Raw genomic sequence first — 21472 nt, 5'->3', positions numbered from 1 at the left:
GTTGTCCTAGAAATCTCTTAACCTATCCTCATATTTTGAAATTCTTTTTTCTTTTTACTGATCAGGTTGGGTGCTTTCCACTATCTTCTCTCCCAGTTTACTGATCCATTCTTCCACATCCTCTAATTTACTGTCGATTCCCTCTAGTGTGTTTTCCATTTCAGTTACTGTATTTTTCAACTCTGATTGGTTCTTCTTTATATTTTCTATCTCTTTGTTGAAGTTCTTACTGAGCTCTTTTACTCCTCTTTCCAGTCTGGTGAATCTTTTATTCATTCATTTATATCATTCTTTTATTTTATTTTTATTTTTTTAAGATTTTATTTATTTGAGAGAGAGAGAGAGAGCACAAGCGGTGGGGGAGGGGCAGAGGGAACACTAATGACCCATATCACTTAAGCTCCAGACAGCTGGGTGCTAGAGTTCCCAGTCCAGAGTGCTCTAAGTCCTCCTGGCTCATGCCTGCTTCAGCTCCACTCACCCCACCAAGGAGCTCCCTGTGTGCAGCATTCTAGAAACCCCCAGTCCAGGCCCACCTCAGTTATAGCCACTCTACAAAGACACACCTCGTGTGAAGTGGCCAGGACCCCCTGGCCCACACCCTGCCTCAGATCCAGCCTCCCTACCATTGCACACCCTTAACACTGTAGCCCACACCTGTCTCAGCCAGGGTCCTCCCCTGTGTTGAGCACCATGCAACACCTAGCCCATACCCACTTCGGGGTCAGCCCCCGCATGGAGTGTCTTATCCATGACCCCATGCCCACAATAGCCACAGCACTAGCCAGCCAGCCAAAGTCACCAGGCACACACAGCCTACACAGGCTATGATCATATACTAGACAATTCCTTCAAGTTTAGGAGGAGTAGCTATTCCACCTAATTCATAGAAACAAATACAGAAAGTCAAGCAAAATGAGGACACAGAGGATATGGTCCAAATGAAAGAACAAGACAAAACCTCAGAAAAAGAACCAAGTGAAACAGAGATAAGCAGTATACCTAACAAAGAGTTTAAAAGAAAGATCATGGGCGCCTGGGTGGCTCAGTTGGTTAAGCGTTTGCCTTCAGCTCAGGTCATGATCCCAGGGTCCTGGGATTGAGCCCCACATCCGGCTTGGTAGTATGAACATTTTAACAATATTGATTGACTATGGGTTTTTCATATACGGCCTTTATTATGCTGAGGTATGTTCCCTCTAAACCTACTTTGTTGAGAGATTTAGCATGAACAAATTAATTCTGTCAAATGCTTTTTCTTCATTTATTAAGATGATCATATGATTGCTCATTTTCATTTTGTTAAAATGGTGTATCATATTGATCAATTTGCAAATATTAAACCATCTTTGTATGCTTACAATAAATCCCACTTGATGCATTTTCTATTTCTTGTTAATTAAGTCTTGGAATAGTGTATGTTTCTAGAAATTTATCTCTTTTTTTTTCTAGGTCATCTAATTTGTTGGTGTGTAAGTGTTCATAGTAGTTTCTTATAATCTTTCATATTTCCATGGTGTCTATTGTAACTTCTCTTTTTTAAAATGTTTTTACTTATTTAGACCCTTTCTCTTTTTTTCTGGCTGAAGGTTTGTTAATTTTGTTTATCTTTTCAAAGAAACAACTGTTAGTTTCATCAATCTTATCTATTTTTTTTAAAAGATTGTATTTAGGGGCGCCTGGGTGGCACAGCGGTTAAGCGTCTGCCTTCGGCTCAGGGCGTGATCCTGGCGTTATGGGATCGAGCCCCACATCAGGCTCCTCTGCTGGGAGCCTGCTTCTTCCTCTCCCACTCCCCCTGCTTGTGTTCTCTCTCTCTCTGGCTGTCTCTATCTCTGTCAAATAAATAAATAAAATCTTTAAAAAAAAAGATTGTATTTATTTGACAGAGAGAGATAGAGCGAGAGAGGTAACACAAGCAGGCAGAGTGGGAGAGGGAGAAGCAGGGCTTCCCGCTGAGCAGGGAGCCCGATGTGGGGCTCGATCCCAGGACCCTGGGATCATGATCTGAGCTGAAGGCAGACGCTTAACGACTGAGCCACCCAGGCGCCCCCAATCTTTTCTATTTTTTTAGTCTCTATTTCTGCTCTTATCTTTATTACTCTTTTCCTTCTACTCATCTTGGACTTTGTTCTTTTTCTAGTTCCTTTAGGTATAAGGTTATACTGTTTGAGATTTTTCTTGTTACTGAAATATGCCTGTATCACTATAAATGTCTGTCTTAGAACCACTTTCACTGCATCCCAAAGATTTTGGTCTGTTGTGTTTTCATGTTCATTTGTCTCCAAGTATCTTTTGATTTTATCTTTCCTTTCTTCATTGACCCATTTGCTATTTGGTAGCATGTTGTTTAGCCTCCATGTGTTTGTGTTTTTTCCAGCTTGTGTGTGTGTGGGGGTGGGGGTGGGGTTGATGTTTTGTTTCATACCATTGCAGTCAGAAAAGATGCACAAGATGATTTCAGTCTTCTTAAATTTACTGAGACTTGTTTGTGGACTAAGATGTGGCCTGTCCAAGAGAATGTTCCATGTACACTTGAAAGAATGTGTATTCTGTTGTTTTGGGATGGAATGTTTTTTAGTATCTGTTAGATCCATCTGGTCTAATGTGTCATTCAAAGACGTTTCCTTATTGATTTTCTGCCTGGATGATCTATCCATTAATGTAAGGGGGTGTTAAAAGTCTCCCTACTATTATTATATTATTATCAATTTCTCCCTCTGCCTCTGTTAAATTTGCTTCATACTTAGGTACGCCTATGCATAAATATTTATTAATGTTATATATTCTTGTTGGATTGATTTCTTTATCATTATGTAATGTCTTTCTTTTTTTATTTCAAGTGTTTATTCAAATTCAAGTTAGATAACACACTGTAGTACCTTTCTTGGTTTCTTGTGATAATCTTTGTCTTAAAGTCTATTTTATTTGATGTATTGCTCAGCTTTCTTTTCATTTCCATTTGCGTGAAATAGTTCATTCCCTCTTTAATTTTTGACATTTCATTTATAGTATGTGTTGGTGTGCATCTCTTTGGGTTCATTTTGTTTGGGACTCTGTGCTTCTTGAACCTAGATGTCTGTTTCCTTCTTCAGGTTAGGAAAGTTTTAAGATCTATTTCTTCAAATAATTTTTTGCCCCTTTCTTTCTCCCCTCCTACCAAGACCCCTATAATGCAAGGTTAGTATGCTTGATGTTGTCCCAGTGGTCCCTTAAAGTATTTTCATTTTTAAAATAAAGCTTTCTTTTCACTGTTCAGTTTGGGTGATTTCTGCTACCCTGTCTTACGGACTGTTGATCTGTTTTTCTAGATCGTCTAAACTGCTCTTTATTTTCTGTAATGTATTTTTCATTTCTATTATATTCTTCAGCTCTGATTGGTAATTTTTAATGTTTTCTACCTCTTAGTTGAAGCTCTTACTGTGTTCATCCATTCTTTTCCTGAGTTCAGTAAGCATTATATGGCCATTACTTTGAACTCTTTATCAAGTTAATTGTTTATCTTTGTTTCATATGGTTATTTTTCTGAGGTTTTGTCTTATTCTTTGGTTTGATCTTAGAGAAAAAGCTTTCAATTTTTCACCATTTGATATGAGATTGGCTGTGGGTTTTTCATATATGGCCTTTATTATGTCGAGGTATGCTCCCTCTAAACCCACTTTGTTGAGAGATTTAGCCTGAACAAATATCATTCTGTTTCTTCATTTGCCTGACTCTCTGTGTTTGTTTCTATGTATTAGGTAGTTTAGCTATGTCTCCTGGTCTTAAAACAGTAGCCTTATAAAGATTTCCTGTGGGGCCAAGAGCAATATTCTTCCTAACCCGCAGAGCCAGGTGCTCTAGGAATTTCCTCTGTGTGGGCTATGTGTGACCTTATGTTGTAGCATAGCTTCAATTGCGGTGGGCATAGTGGCATGTGGGCTGGCTGGGACTGCTACAGGTGCATGGGTGGGCAGGGAAGAACTTGGCCCAGATGGCTGCAGAGACCTGCTAACTGCAAAGCCTGGTTGCAACTGCGCTAGGCGTGCTGGTGGGCAGGGTGGCCCCAGGCCCTACTGTTACAAGTTTCAGTGTGACTTCTGTGGGCATTCTGGTGAGCAGAGGTGGCCCTCACTTTGTTGGCTATGAAGCCTGCCTGCAGCTTGATGCACAGAAGTTTTTGGTATAGTCCCGTTTGGCTATTTTTGCTTTTGTTGGCTTTACTTTTTGGTTTCATGTCCAAGATATCATTGACAAACCCAAATGTCATGAAGATTTTCTTTTATGTTTTCTTCTAAAAGTTTAATAGTTTTAGATTTTACACTAGGTCTTTGATCCATTTTGTGTTGATTTTTGCATACGGTGTAAGTTAAGAGTAGAACTTCATTCTTTTGCACACGAATATCCAGTTTTTCCAGCACTACTTGCTAAAAGAACTGTCCTTTGTCTTTTGAATGGTCTTGTCACCCTTATCAAAAATCCTTTGACCATATATGTGAGGGATTATTCCCAGGATCTCTATTCTATTCCATTGGCCTAAATATTCATCTTTCTGCCAGTACCACATCATTTTAGATATTACAACTTTGTAATAAGTTGTGAAATAATGAAATATAAGACCTCCAAATTTGTTCCTTTTCTTCAAGATTGTTTTGACCATTCAGGGTGCCTTGAGATTCCATGTGAATTATAGGATGGATTTTCTATTCCAGCAAAAATACACCATTGTGATTTTGATAGGAATTTTGTTAATTTGTATATCACTTTGGGTAGTATTGACGTATTCATGATATTAAGTCTTCCAATTCATGAAGACGGGACGTCTATCTATGCTTTATCTCTTTTATGAATAGTTTTTCATCTTCTTTACCTTTTCTGTGCAGTCTTAATATCTTATTTTTCAGTGTTTATGAACTCTTTATATGTTAAGGACATTTGCCTTTTGTCATATTGTGGCAAATATTCTACCCAGTTACCTATTCATCTTTCTACTTTTTGATGATGTTTTGATATAATTTTTCCATCAAGTTAAAATTTGTAATCGTCTTTTGAATATCTTTTTTTTTCATTGAGGATAATTTTTTGTTGTTGAGGTATAATGGACATATAGCATTATATTACTTTCAGGTGTACAGCATAATGATTTGATATTTGTAAATACAGTTCACTTTTTTAACCACATAGGTTTAAATGCATGGGTTCATTTATATGTGGATTTTTTCAGTAAGTACATTACTATCAATGTATTTTCTCTTCCTTATGATTTTCTTAATGATATTTTAATTAAAGAAAATAACATTTCCTTTTCTCTAGCTTACATTAAGAATATAGTATATACACATAACATACGAAGTATGTGTTAATCAACTCTGTATTACTGTTTCAGTAAATCTCAGGTAAATGATTTCTTAAGCTGGTGTCCTCTACACAAACAGCTGATTTATTGTAAGTGACTCTGGTAATACTACACATTCACTTCACTAATAGTAACTTCCTCTTACCAGGGGCTTTTCTGAGATAGAAAATAAGAAGAGAGGATCTTCCTTAGTCTTCTTCTTTTTTTTTTTTTTTTAAAGCTTAGCAGTGTGTTAAATTCATCTGTTCTTCATCTATCAAAGAATGCAATCTAAGCTCTCTTGACCAAACTCAGACTTGCTTTATTTGGGGCATATATTAAATAGGGAGAGAAAAAAAGCCTAAAAGATTTTAGATACCATTCTGGTGAGCATTGTGATACCAAAGCAAGCCTGGATACTTATTTCACATCCTGTTTACTTTTTCAGAGGGAATCTTATTTACACATAGTCCTTTAATTTTGAAAATGTTGCTTTTCTCTGTTTGATAGTGTAGATGATGTTTTGTTGGCCTTTGCTTCATGGCAAGTTCCAGTAATACTTCAGTATGTTCTTAGAGGCTGTCTCATGCATGCTCACAAGCAAGTCTGCCACCTTCATACCTATGCAACCTGGACAGCCAGACTGTGGGGCCCGACTAGGCATATAATACCTGGTAAGTGACAGCAGTGTCTATTGATGTTGGAACCCTTGGGGTAGCAAAGCTATTCAACCTTCAGCAGGGAAATAGGTGAAAATGTGTTCTGCTTTCTGCGTTTTAGTTTTTAAAAGGAATAGTGTAGAGAAATATTCGTGCCCCACTGTTTTAAAGGGCTTTCAGGAAACAGCTCTTCTGTGTTCTCCATTGAACTCAGGAATGAAACCAGGGAAGCTGGACTCTAAAAAAAATCTGAGTCGTAAGGCCTATGTATAACACGTGGTGTGTACTCACACAGAATTTTTGAGGGGGAGGACCTGTCTGTCTTGGTCATGCTGCATTTCCAGTTCAACAGTCCCTGCCATTGAGTGGATGGTCAATGAATGTTGGCTTCCAGATGCAATTTACCATTGCATAGTCAATGTTTGCTCTGTAACAGGGCAGTGAGAACTTAAGTGACATCCCAGGAGTTCCGGGGCCTGGGAGTCTTTTCTCTAGACACAGCAGATGATCTAGTGTCCCATCTATAATGGGGTGACTTAAAGCTACCCTAGGAAGAAAGGTTCCCCCAATGATGCCTGAAATTCCATGAGTAGATTATTTTTCTGTTTGTGTTATTCTCACTAACTTCTTTGAAAATGCCTAGAGAAGGGTACCCATAATTGGCTCTTTCATGAGAATGAGTTGATCATGTGAACGTTTTCTTCCCAGGAGAGACCGTTAGCAAGAGGGAGAAGCCATCCAGTTAGGAGGATTACACTCTCCTTGCTCCAGTATTCCCAAGCATGGGGGCTCAAGGGTTCCTCCAGACTTTTCTACTCAACCTTCAACTTTGGCTTAAAATATAGGAACTACTCACATCTCTTCTGTCAAAAATCAGGCCTCAATCTTATTGTCCACAAGGCTATTTCTTAGGAGCAGAGATCCCCCCTCTCTGCCCTGGCAGGTTCCAAACAGATAATCTATTCTTGGCTAAACAGCCAGTATTGCGTGTGTGTGTGTGTGTGTATGACAAATTTATTTCATATTAAAAACTCCACAGTGTTTGTGTGACTTGCATTTGAGACCAGCCAAAGGACCTGCTTACAAGGCAGAGTGGAGGCTGACATTTCTTGAGCATCTCTTGTGAGCCAGGTACCTGGCCAGATGAACACGGCCTGGTGGAGATGACTTTATTAGGCAGATGTTATCATTTCCATGTTTACTGAGAACAAAGCTAAGGCTCTGAGAGAAAATAAGGACATTCTCAGGGTGATAGAGCTGGGTTGAATTCCAGAACCCCAGTTCTCTTCACTAGCAAGGAAGATTACCCAGTCCCAGGGGGTCAGGGAACAAGTCATACATTCCTTCTTATCTTCTCACTGGACTTTGCACAGGACTTTGGTGTGTTTCGTAGGAAGTGCATGTAACAGAAACCCATTCAAAATAAGCTTCAGCAAAAACCACCTAGGGTACCACCTAGGATTTGAGGAAGGTTAAGCAACCAGGGCCTCAGCAGCAAGAGTCCTTGGGCTTTCTCCCTAATGCTCCACCCATGAGGGGACTCAGGGTACACCTCTGTCTCTTAGCTAGAGTCCTCAGGGGAGAACGCAGTTGACTTCCGGCCGGCCAATATGTCACCTCCTCTGGAGTCACGTGTTTACCTCTAATTCAATCAGCTATGACCGAGAGTCATGAAGTAAAAGCATGGTTCCTGGGAACTCATTTTGTAGATTGATGAGACATTTCTCCCCAAACACAGTCACGTGCTGGGCAGACAGCCCAGAGATATCTGTTATACTTGGATGTAACTCTATAAATGTTTATTACCTGGTTGTTCTTTGTCTTGACCAAACACTTTGAGAACCTTGGCTGAATCATTGTTTGTTTTTTTTTTGTTTTGTTTTGTTTTCATTTAGTCCCAAGCCAGGGATTCATATGTATTAAAGAAAAATATATATCATTTCTATATGCCAGTGATTCCCTTGTTTACAACCATTGGAGCAAATCAAGAAAGGAGAAATAGACTATTCTCAAACTCTTGGTTTCAAGGGGGCAGAGGAAATGGGAAAACATCTGTGGCTAGGGCCATTGTGTTTGCTGCTGGAAGACCAAGGCCAGTTATCAAATGAGCAGGCAGCAATAAGGTGCTTTGTTTTGTCCCCATAGGAAGTAATTGTCTTTGTTTTGCAAGTTGGTTGAATTTCTCTGGGGTCAATATCCTGGATGTTCAAAACTCTTTTTTTTTTTTCCATGCACAGTGCCCTAATTTTACATTTTACATAACTCCAGAACTGACCCAAAGCTCATTTGCAGAAGTGTATCTCTTGCCAGTTGACGCGAAGGTTGCACAGACATGGATTGTACTTATACTGCCACCTTAAGGGGGCTGCTGGAATTCCAAGGTGCTTTTTGTCAAAATGTTTGGTTATCAAATGTAAAGTTTCAGAAAGGAAAGTAAGAATTTTTTTTTTAAATCATAATGCAGTAATCCGCCTCCTTAAAAAATGACCTTCTGGAAGGTTTCAAGGCATAGACAATGTTGCCAGGTGTGTCTGAGTTGTGTAGGTTACGGTTTGAGACCTGCCTCAACCTTCCACGATCAGTGACTGTCCTTAACTCAGACATTTACATTTTCTAAGCCACAAATAGAAAAAAGTGATGTTAGTACCATTTCACTGGGTTTTGTGTTGACTAAATGCCATAGGCTGTGTTCATCTTTTGCACTCAGTGAATGATTGCTATGTTATCTGAAATTTGCCATGACTAAAGACATTAGGGAAGCCTTCTGCAGGGAGAGGTAGAGAAAGGGGGGGGGGCATCAAGAACTCAAATAAAACCGAATACTCAACCTACAGCCTACAGTGGATGTTCGGCAAACACTGAAATGAGAGAAAAAGGGGAAAGGAGCAATGTCACTGGAGATGAGTTTAACTGTCAAAATGGGGATGGAAAACATTCTTTTTTCCATTCATTCTAGAATTGGGGAATCATAAAAATATAGAATGCTCATGTGGTGAGGATTCTAGAAATATACTCCAATTTCTTTTTTCAAATGGGGGAACCAAGTGGTCGAATCACTTCTCAAGTTAAAATTGCGACTCAGTGGCATACTGCAATTAGAACCCAACATCTTGACAAATAACCTAGTGCCGTTTATATACTGCTGAAATATCATTCAAGACTGGCCAAAACAGGACCGCCCTGGGTTTTCTTTCTTTCTTTCTCTTTTAATGAGTTGGGAAAGTTACTTAATCTGACTGTGCTTTGATTTCCTCACCTGCAAAATAGCCCTGATAATAGCATCCTGCTTCAAGGGCTGTAGTACAGACCCAAGGAGAAGCTGCGTATCAGGCATTTAGAACGGTGCTCTTACTGTTGACCAGCTTGATTACCAGACCACAAAGTCCACCTCTCACAGTTAAGCTGTTTCCTGGGTGTAACCAATCAGGCCTTGCCAGCTCTAAAACCATTGGCTTCCTAACTCTGTCTCCATGATAATAAAGACATTTGTTATCTTTTTATAGCTCCTGGTACATGCACAATTGCCTTTTTTCTTTTTTTAAGACTTTATGAGAGAGCGAGAGAGAGAGAGAGAGAGAGAGCGCGAGAGAGTGCACAAGCAGGGGAAGGGCAGAGGGCAAAGGAGAAGCAGACCCCGCGGAGCAGGGAGTCTGATTCAGGGGCTCGACTTCAGGACCCCAGGATCATGACCTGAGCTGAAGGCAGACACTCAGCCGACTCAGCCACCCAGGGGCCCCTATTTGGATGAAATTATAGATTCGTATACAGTTACAAGAGATAATACAGAGAGATCTCGTGTACCTATTACCCCGTTCTCTCCGGTGTAAACAGTTCACAGAACTGTAGTATAGTATCACAACCAGGATATTGACGTTGATATAATTCATCGATCCTATTCAGATTTCCCCAGTCTTATTTATACTCACGTATGTGTGTGTTTTCAGTTCTATGTAATTGTATCACCTGTACAGGTCCATGGATCTGATGTCACAGTCTAGCCGCAGAATAGACCCAGCATCCACAAAGACCCCGGTACTATTCTTTTATGACCATACCCCGTCCTCTCCTCCACTCTCTCCATCCCATCCCTAAACTCTGGCCACCACTAACTGATACTGCGCTTTTCTCATTCAGTGTAATTCATGGAGACTCACCTAGATTGTTGCTTAGGTCCGTGGTTTGTTCCTTTGTATTGTTGAGTAGTATTTGATGATAGATGTACCACTGTTAAACCATTCACCCCTCAAAGGACATCTGGGTTGTGTCCTGTATTTGGCTACTAGGAATAAAGCTGCTATGAATATTCGTGTACAGGTTTTATGTAAATATAAGTTCTCATTTCTCTGGGGCGAGTGCCCAAGAGTGTTGCTGGGTAAGAACAGCAATTACATGCTTAGTTTTATAAACAATTGCCAAGCTGTTTCCCAGGGTGCCCCGCTTCGCAGCGATGTGCAAGTGATCCAGTTTGGGGGCATCCTTACCAGCATTTAGTATTATCGCTATTTTTTGTTTTAGCTTTCCTAAGAGGCATGTAGTGATATCTCCTTGTGGTTTTAATGTGCATGCCCCCAGTGACAAATGATGTTGAACACCTTCCCATATGCTTTTTGGCCATCTGCCTCTCTCCTCTTTAGTGAAACATCTTTTCATATATTTTGTCCTTTTTATAATTTAGATTATTTCCTTTTTACTGTTGAGTTTGAGAGTTCTTTATATATTTTAGATATAAGGCCTTAAAAACATTTTACTTTTATTTTTTTTAAAGATTTCATTTATTTATTGGAGAGAGCGAGTGCAAAGAGACAGAAAGCATGAGCGGGGGTGGGGCTGGGGGAGGAGCAGAAGGAGAGGGAGAAGCCGACTCCGGGCTAAGCAGGGAGCCCAGGCTCAATCCCAGGACCCCGAGATCATGACCTGAGCCAAAGGCAGATGCTTAACTGATTGAGCCACCCTAGGCGCCCCAACATTTTACTTTTAGAGTAAAATATCAACATCAGATTATGGGTAGCGTAATGTATGTACTAATAAAATACATGACAACACCACCACAAAGAATGGAAGGAAGTAAATGAAACTACACTGTGGTATGGTTCTTAACATTATATATGAACTGACAGTGTTAATCCATGTCAAACATGATAAGTTAGACATGCATATTGTAATCATTTAAAAGACACAGAAAGAGGAATCATTAAAAAAAGAACGAAGTAAATAGAGATAAGGTGGGATGCTAAAAGATGGCAAGAAAGCAGGATTGAAGGAACAAAGTGCAGCTAAAACAACTAGGAAATGAATAACAAGATGATACACTTAAACCCAACCATATCGATTATTATATTACAATAAATGTTAGTGGACTATGACCTTTAATTTAAACAGATTTTATTTATTTATTTATTTATTTATTTATTTATTTATTTATTTATTTATTTTTAAAGATTTTATTTATTTATTCGACAGAGATAGAGACAGCCAGTGAGAGAGGGAACACAAGCAGGAGGAGTGGGAGAGGAAGAAGCAGGCTCATAGCAGAGGAGCCTGATATGGGGCTCGATCCCATAACGCCAGGATCACGCCCTGAGCCGAAGGCAGACACTTAACCGCTGTGCCACCCAGGCGCCCCTAAACAGATTTTTTTTAAAAGACCCAACTATTGAGGTATTTACAAGGGACACCCTTAAGTATAAAATCATAGATAGGTTGTAAGTAAAATGCCAGAAAATATTTATTACACTAGCACTAATCATTAGAAAGGTGGTGTGGTTATATTAATGTCAGACACAATAAACTTCAAAATAAGGGGTATTACCAGAGATAAAAAGGGACATTTTCTTTTGTTAAATGGGTCAATTCATTAAGGAGACCTAGCGATCCTAAATGTGAAAGTAATTGCTACCAGAGTTTATGTGGTAAAAACTGACAAAACTAACCGGAGAAATAGACAAATCCCCAGTCATATTTTGAGATTCAGCACTCTGCTCTCAGTGGTCAACGGTAAAGCAGAGAGAGGAAGGACGAAGGATTCAGAAGAGCTGAGTATTATAAAAACTCGAAGTAGTAAAGAGCACCACACCCTGCACAGGTCACCTACACTTTTCACGTGAACATGGGGTACTCATCGGGAAAGAGCTATAAGACAAGTCTAAAATTTAAAGCTTTAAATCACACAGACTATTTTACGACCACAATTGTTAGACATTGGGCGCCTGGGTGACTCTGTCGGCTAAGTGTCTGACTTTCGGTTTCAACTTAGGTCATGATCTCAGGGTTGGGAGATGGGCCCAGGGGAGTCTGCTTGAGGTTCTCTCCTCTCCCTCCGCCCCTACACCCCACTTGCTCTCTCTCTCTCTCTGAAATAAATAAATCTTAAAAAAAAAAAAGAATTGTTAGATATCAATAATAAAAAAGATATCAAGAAAATTCCCAAAGATTTTGAAATGAAGTAACATTCCACTAAATAACACATGGGTCAAAAAAAGAAATCATGAGAGATTAAAAATGTGAACAAAGAAAATACCACCCAAGAAAATGTGTGGGTACAGCTAAAACAGTAATATATAAGAAACCCATAGCTTTTTTTTTTCTAAAATTTTAAATTTATTGGTCTAAGTGTTAGATACAATTCTTTGGATTTTGCAAGTATTATCTGTATCTTTGGCTCTGCTTTATTTATTTATTTATTTATTTATTTATTTATTTTTAATAATATTTTTTATTATATCATGGTAGTCACCATACAGTACATCCCTAGTTTTTGATGTAAAGTTCCATGATTCATTACTTGCGTTTAACACCCAGTGCACCGTGTAATATGTGCCCTCCTTAATGTCCATCACCAGCCTGTCCCATTCCCCCACCCCCCTCCCCTCTGAAGCCCTCAGTTTGTTTCCCACAGTCCATAGTCTCTCGTGGTTCATTCCCCTTCTGTTTACCCCCCCTTTCTTCTTCCCTTTCTTCTCCTACAGACCTTCCTACTTCTTATGTTCTATAAATGAGTGAAACCATATGATAATTGTCTTTCTCTGCTTGACTTATTTCGCTTAGCATTATCTCCTCCAGTCCCGTCCATGTTGCAGCAAATGTTGAGAAATCATTCTTTCTGATGGCTGAGTAATATTCCATTGTATATATGGACCACATCTTCTTAATCCAGTCATCTGTTGAAGGGCATCTCGGCTCCTTCCACAATTTAGCTATTGTGGACAATGCTGTTATGAACATTGGGGTGCATATGGCCCTTCTCTTCACTACGTCTGTATCCTTAGGGTAAATACCCAGTAGTGCAATTGCTGGATCATAGGGTAGCTCAATTTTTAACTTCTTAAGGGACCTTCACGCTGTTTTCCAAAGTGGCTGTACCAACTTGCATTCCCACCAACAGTATAAGAGGGATCCCCTTTCTCCACATCCTCTCCAACATTTGTTGTTTCCTGCCTTGTCAATTTTTGCCATTCTAACTGGCGTAAGGTGGTATCTCAATGCGGTTTTGATTTGAATTTCCCTGATGGCTAATGATTTTGAACATTTTTTCATGTGTCTGTTAGCCATTTGTATGTCTTCATTGAAAAAGTGTCTGTTCATATCTTCTGCCCATTTTTTGATTTGTTTGTTTCTTGTGTATTGAGTTTGAGAAGTTCTTTGTAGATCTTGGATACCAGTCTTTTATCTGTAGTGTCATTTGTAAATATCTTCTCCCATTCTCTGGGCTGCCTCTTAGTTTTTTTTGACTGTTTCCTTGGCTATGCAGAAGATTTTTATCTTGATGAAGTCCCACAAGTTCATTTTGTTTCTCTTGCCTTTGGAGATATGTCATGAAAAAAGTTTCTGTGGCCGATGTCAAAGAGGTTGCAGCCTATGTTCTCCTCTAGGATTGTGATGGATTCCTGTCTCACATCGAGGTCTTTCATCCATTTGGAGTTTATCTTTGTGTATGGTGTGAGAGTGAAACCCAAAGATTTAACTGCTTGTGTTAGAATACAAGCCTTTTTCCATTTTAAAATGAGAGTGGAAATAAGATTTCAATATGGAATTTCATTTCACAGTAACTTTGCTCAGACTATTTCTCTTTGTGAATTCGAAAATGTTTGTAAACCAATGAAACTAAATAAAAAGGCAAGTGTAGACTAGACCATCAGAGGGCACTATTCTTTAACTCCAGAGGAAAAAGCCTTTACTGTGGAAAAACTGAAGAAGTATGCACTCTGGAACAGACCGGAGATAGCACTGAAATTTCATCCCTTTACTTTGCGAATGAGACAATTAAGGCGTGGTGAGGAGGGGATTGGGGGGGAGCAAATGACTCCCCAACATCATGCAAATTCTAGGAATACTGTCAGAACTAGAAACCAGTCTCCTGACTGTTAGAGCACATCATGATTCTTGGTGAGATCAGAGACAGACCCAGACTTTCCTATGGGCTTATGCTCATTTCCACTGGGATCTCCCAGTGATGAGATGTATGCCTGGAGTTGCTGCAGCTGCTGTGGGTAAGGGGAAGCAAAAAGGGATGGAGACAGCAGGACCTGGAGGCATTTGAGCGCCCAAAAATCTGTCCTTGAAACTAGTCCACCTCTCGGATATTCTGGTGATGCAAACCCGTATAATTCCGTTTTATTGAAAGCCAGTTGGTACGAGGTTTTCTGTCACTTGCAACCAAGATTCTTGAATATGCCAAGTTCCTCTGCTTTACAAGAGAGCCAATGGAATTCAGGAGATAGGGTTTTATTTTGGAAAGAGAAAAAAAAGCTTCTAGGTAACTCACCAGGACTGTGTTTGCAAGGTGATAACTAAGGATAGAAAAACATATGAGGACATGCTTATGTTTCATTTTCCCCCAGAAATTTAAGTTCCGAAGTTATGGATACAATTGGGTTTTTTTTTTTTTCCCTGCTGTCTTCTCCATTGGATTCTTGGCAAGGTAAAATATCTCAAAGACCATTAAGAAAATATGTTGGTAGCAGGGAGATGCAGGTTATGTCATCTTTAATACAACAGTGTCCCCTGACTCTCTCGGGCTAAAGAGTAGGTAGTAAAGACACTGTGCAGTTGAAGTACTTCGCCTTTACATGCATTATCTCATTTCCATCTCATAGCAACTCGGCAAAGTATTCTCACGCGTCTTTTACAGACGAAATAGAGACAAAGAAGTTATAAACTGCCTAACGTCCCCTTGCTAATATGTATAAATATGAGGATTTGAACTCAAGTCTATGCTCTTGCTTTATGCTAGAAGGACTTGTAGCCCCTCTGAACCCAGTCCTGACAAATTTCCTAGGAACTTCAGCACATAACAGCTTTCATGAAGAGGGCATGTGGAGGCAGTTTCTCTTGCACAGACTGCCTCAGCGTCCTGCTGTAAGAAGCAACAGTGTCCTCCTCCTCCCCGCCGTCGGCTTGGCAGCCACAAAACAGCAAGCATGAGTGAATGCATCTCCATCCACAGTGGCCAGGCTATGGGGTCCAAACTGGCAATGCTTGCTGGGATCTCTACTGCCTGGAACATGGCATCCGGTCAGATGGTCAGATGCCAAGTGACAGGACCACTGGGGGAGAAGATGACTCCTTCGACACCTTCTTCAGTGAGATGGGCACTGGCCTGCATGTGCCCAGGGCAGTGTTTGTAAACCTGGAACCCGCGGTCATTGATGAAGTTCACCCTGGCACCTGCTGCCAGCTTGTCCACCCTGAACAGCTCATCACAGGCAAGGAAGATGTCCCCAATATGCCCAAAGGCACAGTGCACCATCGGCAAGGAGATCACTGACCATGACTTGGACCGAATTCAGAAACTGGCTGACCAATGCACAGTCTTCCAGGCTTCTTGGTTTCCACAGCTTTGGAGGAGGAACTAGTTCCATCACCTCCCGCTGATGGAAAGTCTGTCGATCATGGCAAGAAGTCCAAACTGGAGTTCTCCATTTACCCAGGCCCCCAGGTTTCCAGCTGTAGTTGGCCCCACAACTCCATCCTCAACACCGACAGCACCCTGGAGCATTCAGATTGTGCCTTCGTGGTAGACAACGAGGCCATCGATGAGTTCTATCATAGAAACCTTGATATTGAACGCCCAACCTATGCTAACCTGAATAGGGTGATAGGTCAGATTGTGTCCTCTGTGATGGAGGATGCTTCCCTCGGATTTGATGGAGCCCTGAATGTTGATCTGACAGAATTCCAGACCAACCTGGTGCCCTATCCCCACATCCACTTCCCTCTGGCCACCTATGCCCCCGTCCTCTCTGCTGAGAAAGCCTACCATGAACAGCTTTCTGTAGCAGAGATCACCAACGCATGCTTCGAGCCAGCCAACCAGATGGTGAAATGTGACCCTCGCCATGGTAAATACGTGGCTTGCTGCCTGTTGTACCGTGGCAACGTGGTTCCCAAAGGTGTCAGTGCTGCCATAGCCACCATCAGGACAAGCGTACCTTCCAGTTCGTGGACTGGTGCCCCACCGGCTTCAGAGTGCGCGTTAATTACCAGCCTCTCACTGTGGCACCCGGTGGAGACCTGGCCAGAGTCCAGCGAGCTGTGTGTTTGCTGAGCAACACCATGGCCATCGCTGAGGCCTGGGCTCGCCTGGACCACCAGTTTGACACGACGTAGGCCAACCGTGCCTTTGTTCACTGGTATGTGGGTGAGGACATGGAGGAAGGAGGGTTTTCTGAGCCCTGTGAGGACATGGCTGCCCTTGAGAGGATTATGAGGAAGGTGGTATGGATTCTGTAAAAGGAGAGGGTGAAGAAGGAGAGGAGAACTAAAGGTAAAAATGTCACAGAGATGCTGCTTTTACAGGGAAGCTTGCTCTGTTTCAAGCCTTGAAAGGTTGTGCTCTGATCAATTAATTTGTTCACAGCAGTAGACTCACACGATTGCTGACCTGTGCTTGAAAACACAACGCTTTGTTACGGACCCAAGCCGTCCATTTCTCTGATGGGTTTAAAGAAGGTATTCCTTGTCCTAAGCAGGGGGGGGGGGGGGTGGGCAGGAGGGCACAGTGGAAGCATAATGGATTCAAAGATATAAAAAAAATGCAGTGATTCAGTTTGAGAGCTAGTTTTTGCTCAGAAGTTCCTTCTAAATCATTCGTACCCACTTCTTCCCTTTCTGAGGTATAACATACATAAAAAGTATATTTTAAAGTACATAAAAAGTATATAACATACATAAAAAGTAAGCTCATCTTAAGTGTACAGCTTAGTCATTTTAAAACACATTTATAGCCATGAATCATTACCTTGATTATGATGTAAAGCGAGTCTAGCACTGTAGACGTTTCTTTTATGTCTTTCCAGTCGGTACTAGTCCACTCCCACCCAGAGGCAACCACTAGTGGGGCTGGATAATTGTCACTTAGTGCTGTCTGTTCTGGAGCTTATAAATTCAATCATACAGTGTATATTCTTCTTTTTAAAAATCTGCTTCTCTGCTCAACATGATACTTGTGAAATTCATTCATGTTGTAACAGATCTTTTCCGTCCTTGTGTTATAGTACATTGCTCTTCCTTTTTTAAATTGAAGTATAATGGACACGTAACAGTTTCACATGTGCTACATAATGATTTCATATGTATATGGCAAAATGATTACTATAATGAGTCTAGTTAACATCTGTCTCTATACATAGTTACAGGAAAGTTTTCTTATAATAAGAACTTTAATCTATTCTCTTAGCAACTTTCAAACATGCAATATAGTATTATCAACGGTTACCATGCTATACATTACATCCCCATGACTTATTTTATAACTGGAAGTTTACCTTTTGACCCCATTCATCCATTTCTCCCGCCCCTTACCCCCTACTTCTGGCAACCACTATTCTGTTCTCTATGAGTTTGTAGGTATATGTGTGTTTTAAGATTCCATATAGAAGTGAGATTATACTGTATTTTGTCTTTCTTTCTTTGACTTATTTCACTTAATACAATGCCCTCGGGGTCCATCATGTTGTCACAAACGGCTGTATTTCCTTCTTTTTATGGCTGACTAGTATTCCGTTGTGTGTGTATACCATACTTGGTTTATTCATTCATCCACCGAAAGACACTTAGGTTGCGTTGCCGTTTTGGCTATTGTAAGAATGCTGCAGTGAACGTGGTGGTGAGGATGTGAAGATAGTGTTTTAATTTTCAAGTTAGTGTTTCAATTTTCTTCAGATCTACACCCATGGAATTTCTGGATTATATGGCAGCAGTAGTTCTAATTTTTTGAAGAACCTCCACATCCTGTTTTCCATAGTGGCTGCACAAATTTACACTTCCACCAACTGTTCATGGGCAATCTCTTCTTTCCACGTCATCGCCAACGTTTATTTCTTGTCGTTTTGGTAAGAGTCATTCTACCGGGAATGAAGTGATATCTCACCATGGGTTTGATTTGCACTTCCCTGACGATGAGTGTTGTTGAATACATTTTCATGTACCTGTTGGCCATTTGTCTATTTCCTTTGGGAAAATGTCTATGCAGATCCTCTGCCCGTCTTTATTTTTTTTTAATAATTTTTTATTACATTATATTAGTCACCATACAGTATATCCTTAGTTTTTGATGTAGTGTTCCATGATTCATTGTTTGCGTATAACACCCAGTGCACCATGCAATACGTGCCCTCCTTAATACCCATCACCAGCCTATCCCAATCCCCACCCCCCGCCACTCTGAAGCCCTCAGTTTGTTGCCCAGAGTCCATAGTCTCTTGTGGTTCATTCCCCCTTCTGTTTACCCCCCTTTCATTCTTCCCTTCCTTCTCCTACTGATCTCCCTGCTATTTCTTATGTTCCATAAATGAGTGAAACCATGTGATAATTGTCTTTCTCTGCTTGACTTATTTCACTTAGCATTATCTCCTCCAGTCCCATCCATGTTGCAGCAAATGTTGAGAACTCGTTCTTTCTGATAGCTGAGTAATATCCCATTGCATATATGGACCACATCTTCTTAATCCAGTCATCTGTTGAAGGGCATCTCGGCTCCTTCCACGATTTAGCTATTGTGGACAATGCTGCTATGAACATTGGGGTGCATATGGCCCTTCTCTTAACTACGTCTGTATCTTTGGGATATATACCCAGTAGTCTCTGCCTGTCTTTAGTCAGATTGCTTTTATTCTATTGAATTGTATGAGTTCTTTATAGAGTTTGGATATTAACATTTTGTCTGATATAAGATTTGCAAATATTTTCTCTCAGTAGGTTGTATTTTCATTTTGTTGACGGTTACTCTGCTACGCAGAAGGTTTTCGGTTTGATGTAAACCTAGTTGTTTACTTTTGCTTTTTCTGCCTTTGCTTTTGGTGTCGAATCCAAAGAATCATTGCCAAAATTTATGTCAAGAAGCTTACCACCTTTTTTTCTAAGAGTTTTATAGTTTCGGGTTTAACATTCAAGTCTTTAAGTCATTTTTAAAATTGGAGTTAACACACGAACGTTACATTAGTTTCAAGTGTACAACATAGAGATTTGACCACTCTGTATGTTATGCTATGCGGACCTCAAGCGTAGCTACCATCTGTCACCACACGATGCAGTACTACAATATAACTGACTATATCCTTGTACCTTATATCCCATGATTTAGTCATTCTATAACCGGGAGCCCAGTTTTCCCATCTCCCCACCCCTTCTCCTCTGGCAACCATTAGCTTGTTCTTTGTATTTATGGGTCTGTTTCTGCTTGTTTGTTGGCTCCACATATAAGTGGAATCAGATGGTATTTGTCTTTCTTTGCCCGATTTATTTCACTTAGCATCATACCCTCTAGATCCATCCATGTTCTTGCAAATGGCAAGATCTCATTCTTTTTGATGGCTGAGCAATATTTCAGTGTGTGTGTGTGTGTGTGTGTGTGTGTGTGTGTGTGTGTATGTGTGTCCTGTATCCATGGACACATGGGTTGCTTACATATCTTGGCTGTTGTAAATAATGCTGTAATAACATAGAGGTCCATATATCTTTTCAAATTAATGTTTTCATTTTCTTTGAGTAAATACTCAGTAGTGGAATTCCTGGATCTTATGACATTTCTATTTTTAATTTTTTGAGGAAACACATACTGTTTTTCATGGTCACTACACCAATTTACATTCCTACCAACAGTGCACAAAGGTCCCTTTCCTGCACATTCTCGCCAACACTTGTTATTTCTTGTCTTTTTGAGTCTAGCCATGAAAACAGGAGTAAGGTGATAGCCCACTGCGGTTTTGATTTGCATTTCCCTGATGATGAGTGATGTTGAGCCTCTTTCTTGTGTCTGTTGGCCACCTGGATGTCTTCTTTGGAAAAGTGTCTATCCAGGTCCTCTGCCCATTTTTTAATCAAATTGGTTGTTTTCTTGGTGTTGAGTTGTATAAATTCTTAATATATGTTAGATAGTAACCTCTTGTCAGATATATCATTTGCAAATACCTTCTCCCATTCAGTAGGTTGCCTTTTTGTTTTGTTAATGGTTTCCTTCATTGTATAAAACCTTTTTATTTTGGTAAAGTCCCAAGGGTTTATTTTTGCTTTTGTTTCCCTTGCCTCTTCGAAGAGACATATCCATGAATATGTTTGCCAAGTTTGATGGTAAAGAGATTATTGCTTATGTTTTCTTCTAGGAGTTTTATGGTTTCCGGTCTCACATTTAGGTCCTTAATCCATTTTGAGTTTATTTTGTATATGGTGTAAGAAAGTGGTCCAGTTTCATTCATTTGCATATGGGTGTCCAGCTTTCCCTTTCTTTATTGAAGAAACTTTTTCTCCATTGTATATTCTTGCCTCTTTTGTCATAGATTATATAAGAATGGATTTATTTCTGGACTTTCTATTCTGTTCCATTGACCTATAAGTCTGTATTTGTACCATACTGTTTTGATTATTATAGCTTTGTAGTATATCTTGAGATCTGGGATTGTGATACCTATAGCTTGTACTTCTTTCTCAAGATTGCTGTGGTTACTTGGCATCTTTTAGTATTTTTTGTTCTATTTCTGTGAAAAATGCTATTGGTATTGTGTTGAATCTATAGATTGCTTTGGGTGGTATGGACATTTAATGATAGTAATTTTTCCAAGCCATAAGCATGCTAGGTCTTCCCATTTGTTTGTGTCATCTTCAATTTCTTGCAACAGTGTTTTGTAGTTTTCAGAGTACAGGTTTTTTACCTCCTTGGTTAAGTTTATTCCTAGGTATTTTATTATTTTTGGTACAACTGTAAATGAGATTATTCTCTTGATTTCTCTACTTCATTGTTAGTGTATGGAAACACAACCTATTTCTGGGTATTAATTTTGTATTCTGCAACTTTACTGAGTTCATTTATTACTTTGAGTAGTTTTTTTGCGTGGAATCTTTAGGGTTTTCTATGTATGGTATCTGTCATCTGCAAATAGTGACAGTATTACTTCTTCCTTACTAATTTTGATTGTTTCTATTTCTTTTTCTTGTCTGATTGCTGTGACTAAGACTTCCAGTACTATGTTGAATAAAAGTGGTCGTTCCTGATCTTAGAGGAAAAGCC

The 21472-nt window shown here is 40.0% G+C and overlaps 1 pseudogene; it reads left to right on the top strand.

Annotated features, from left to right (window-relative positions):
* The first annotated feature begins 15389 nt into the window (after nt 1-15389).
* On the top strand, nt 15390-16766 carry LOC123797384 (tubulin alpha-1A chain-like; annotated as a pseudogene).
* Nucleotides 16767-21472: the final 4706 nt, after the last annotated feature.

This window comes from Ursus americanus, chromosome 29 (genome assembly GCF_024610735.1).
Source record: "Ursus americanus isolate L20-20 chromosome 29, mUrsAme1.1.p, whole genome shotgun sequence".
In the NCBI taxonomy this organism is placed as follows: Eukaryota; Metazoa; Chordata; class Mammalia; order Carnivora; family Ursidae; genus Ursus; species Ursus americanus.
This window is presented reverse-complemented; position numbering and strand designations above follow the sequence as displayed.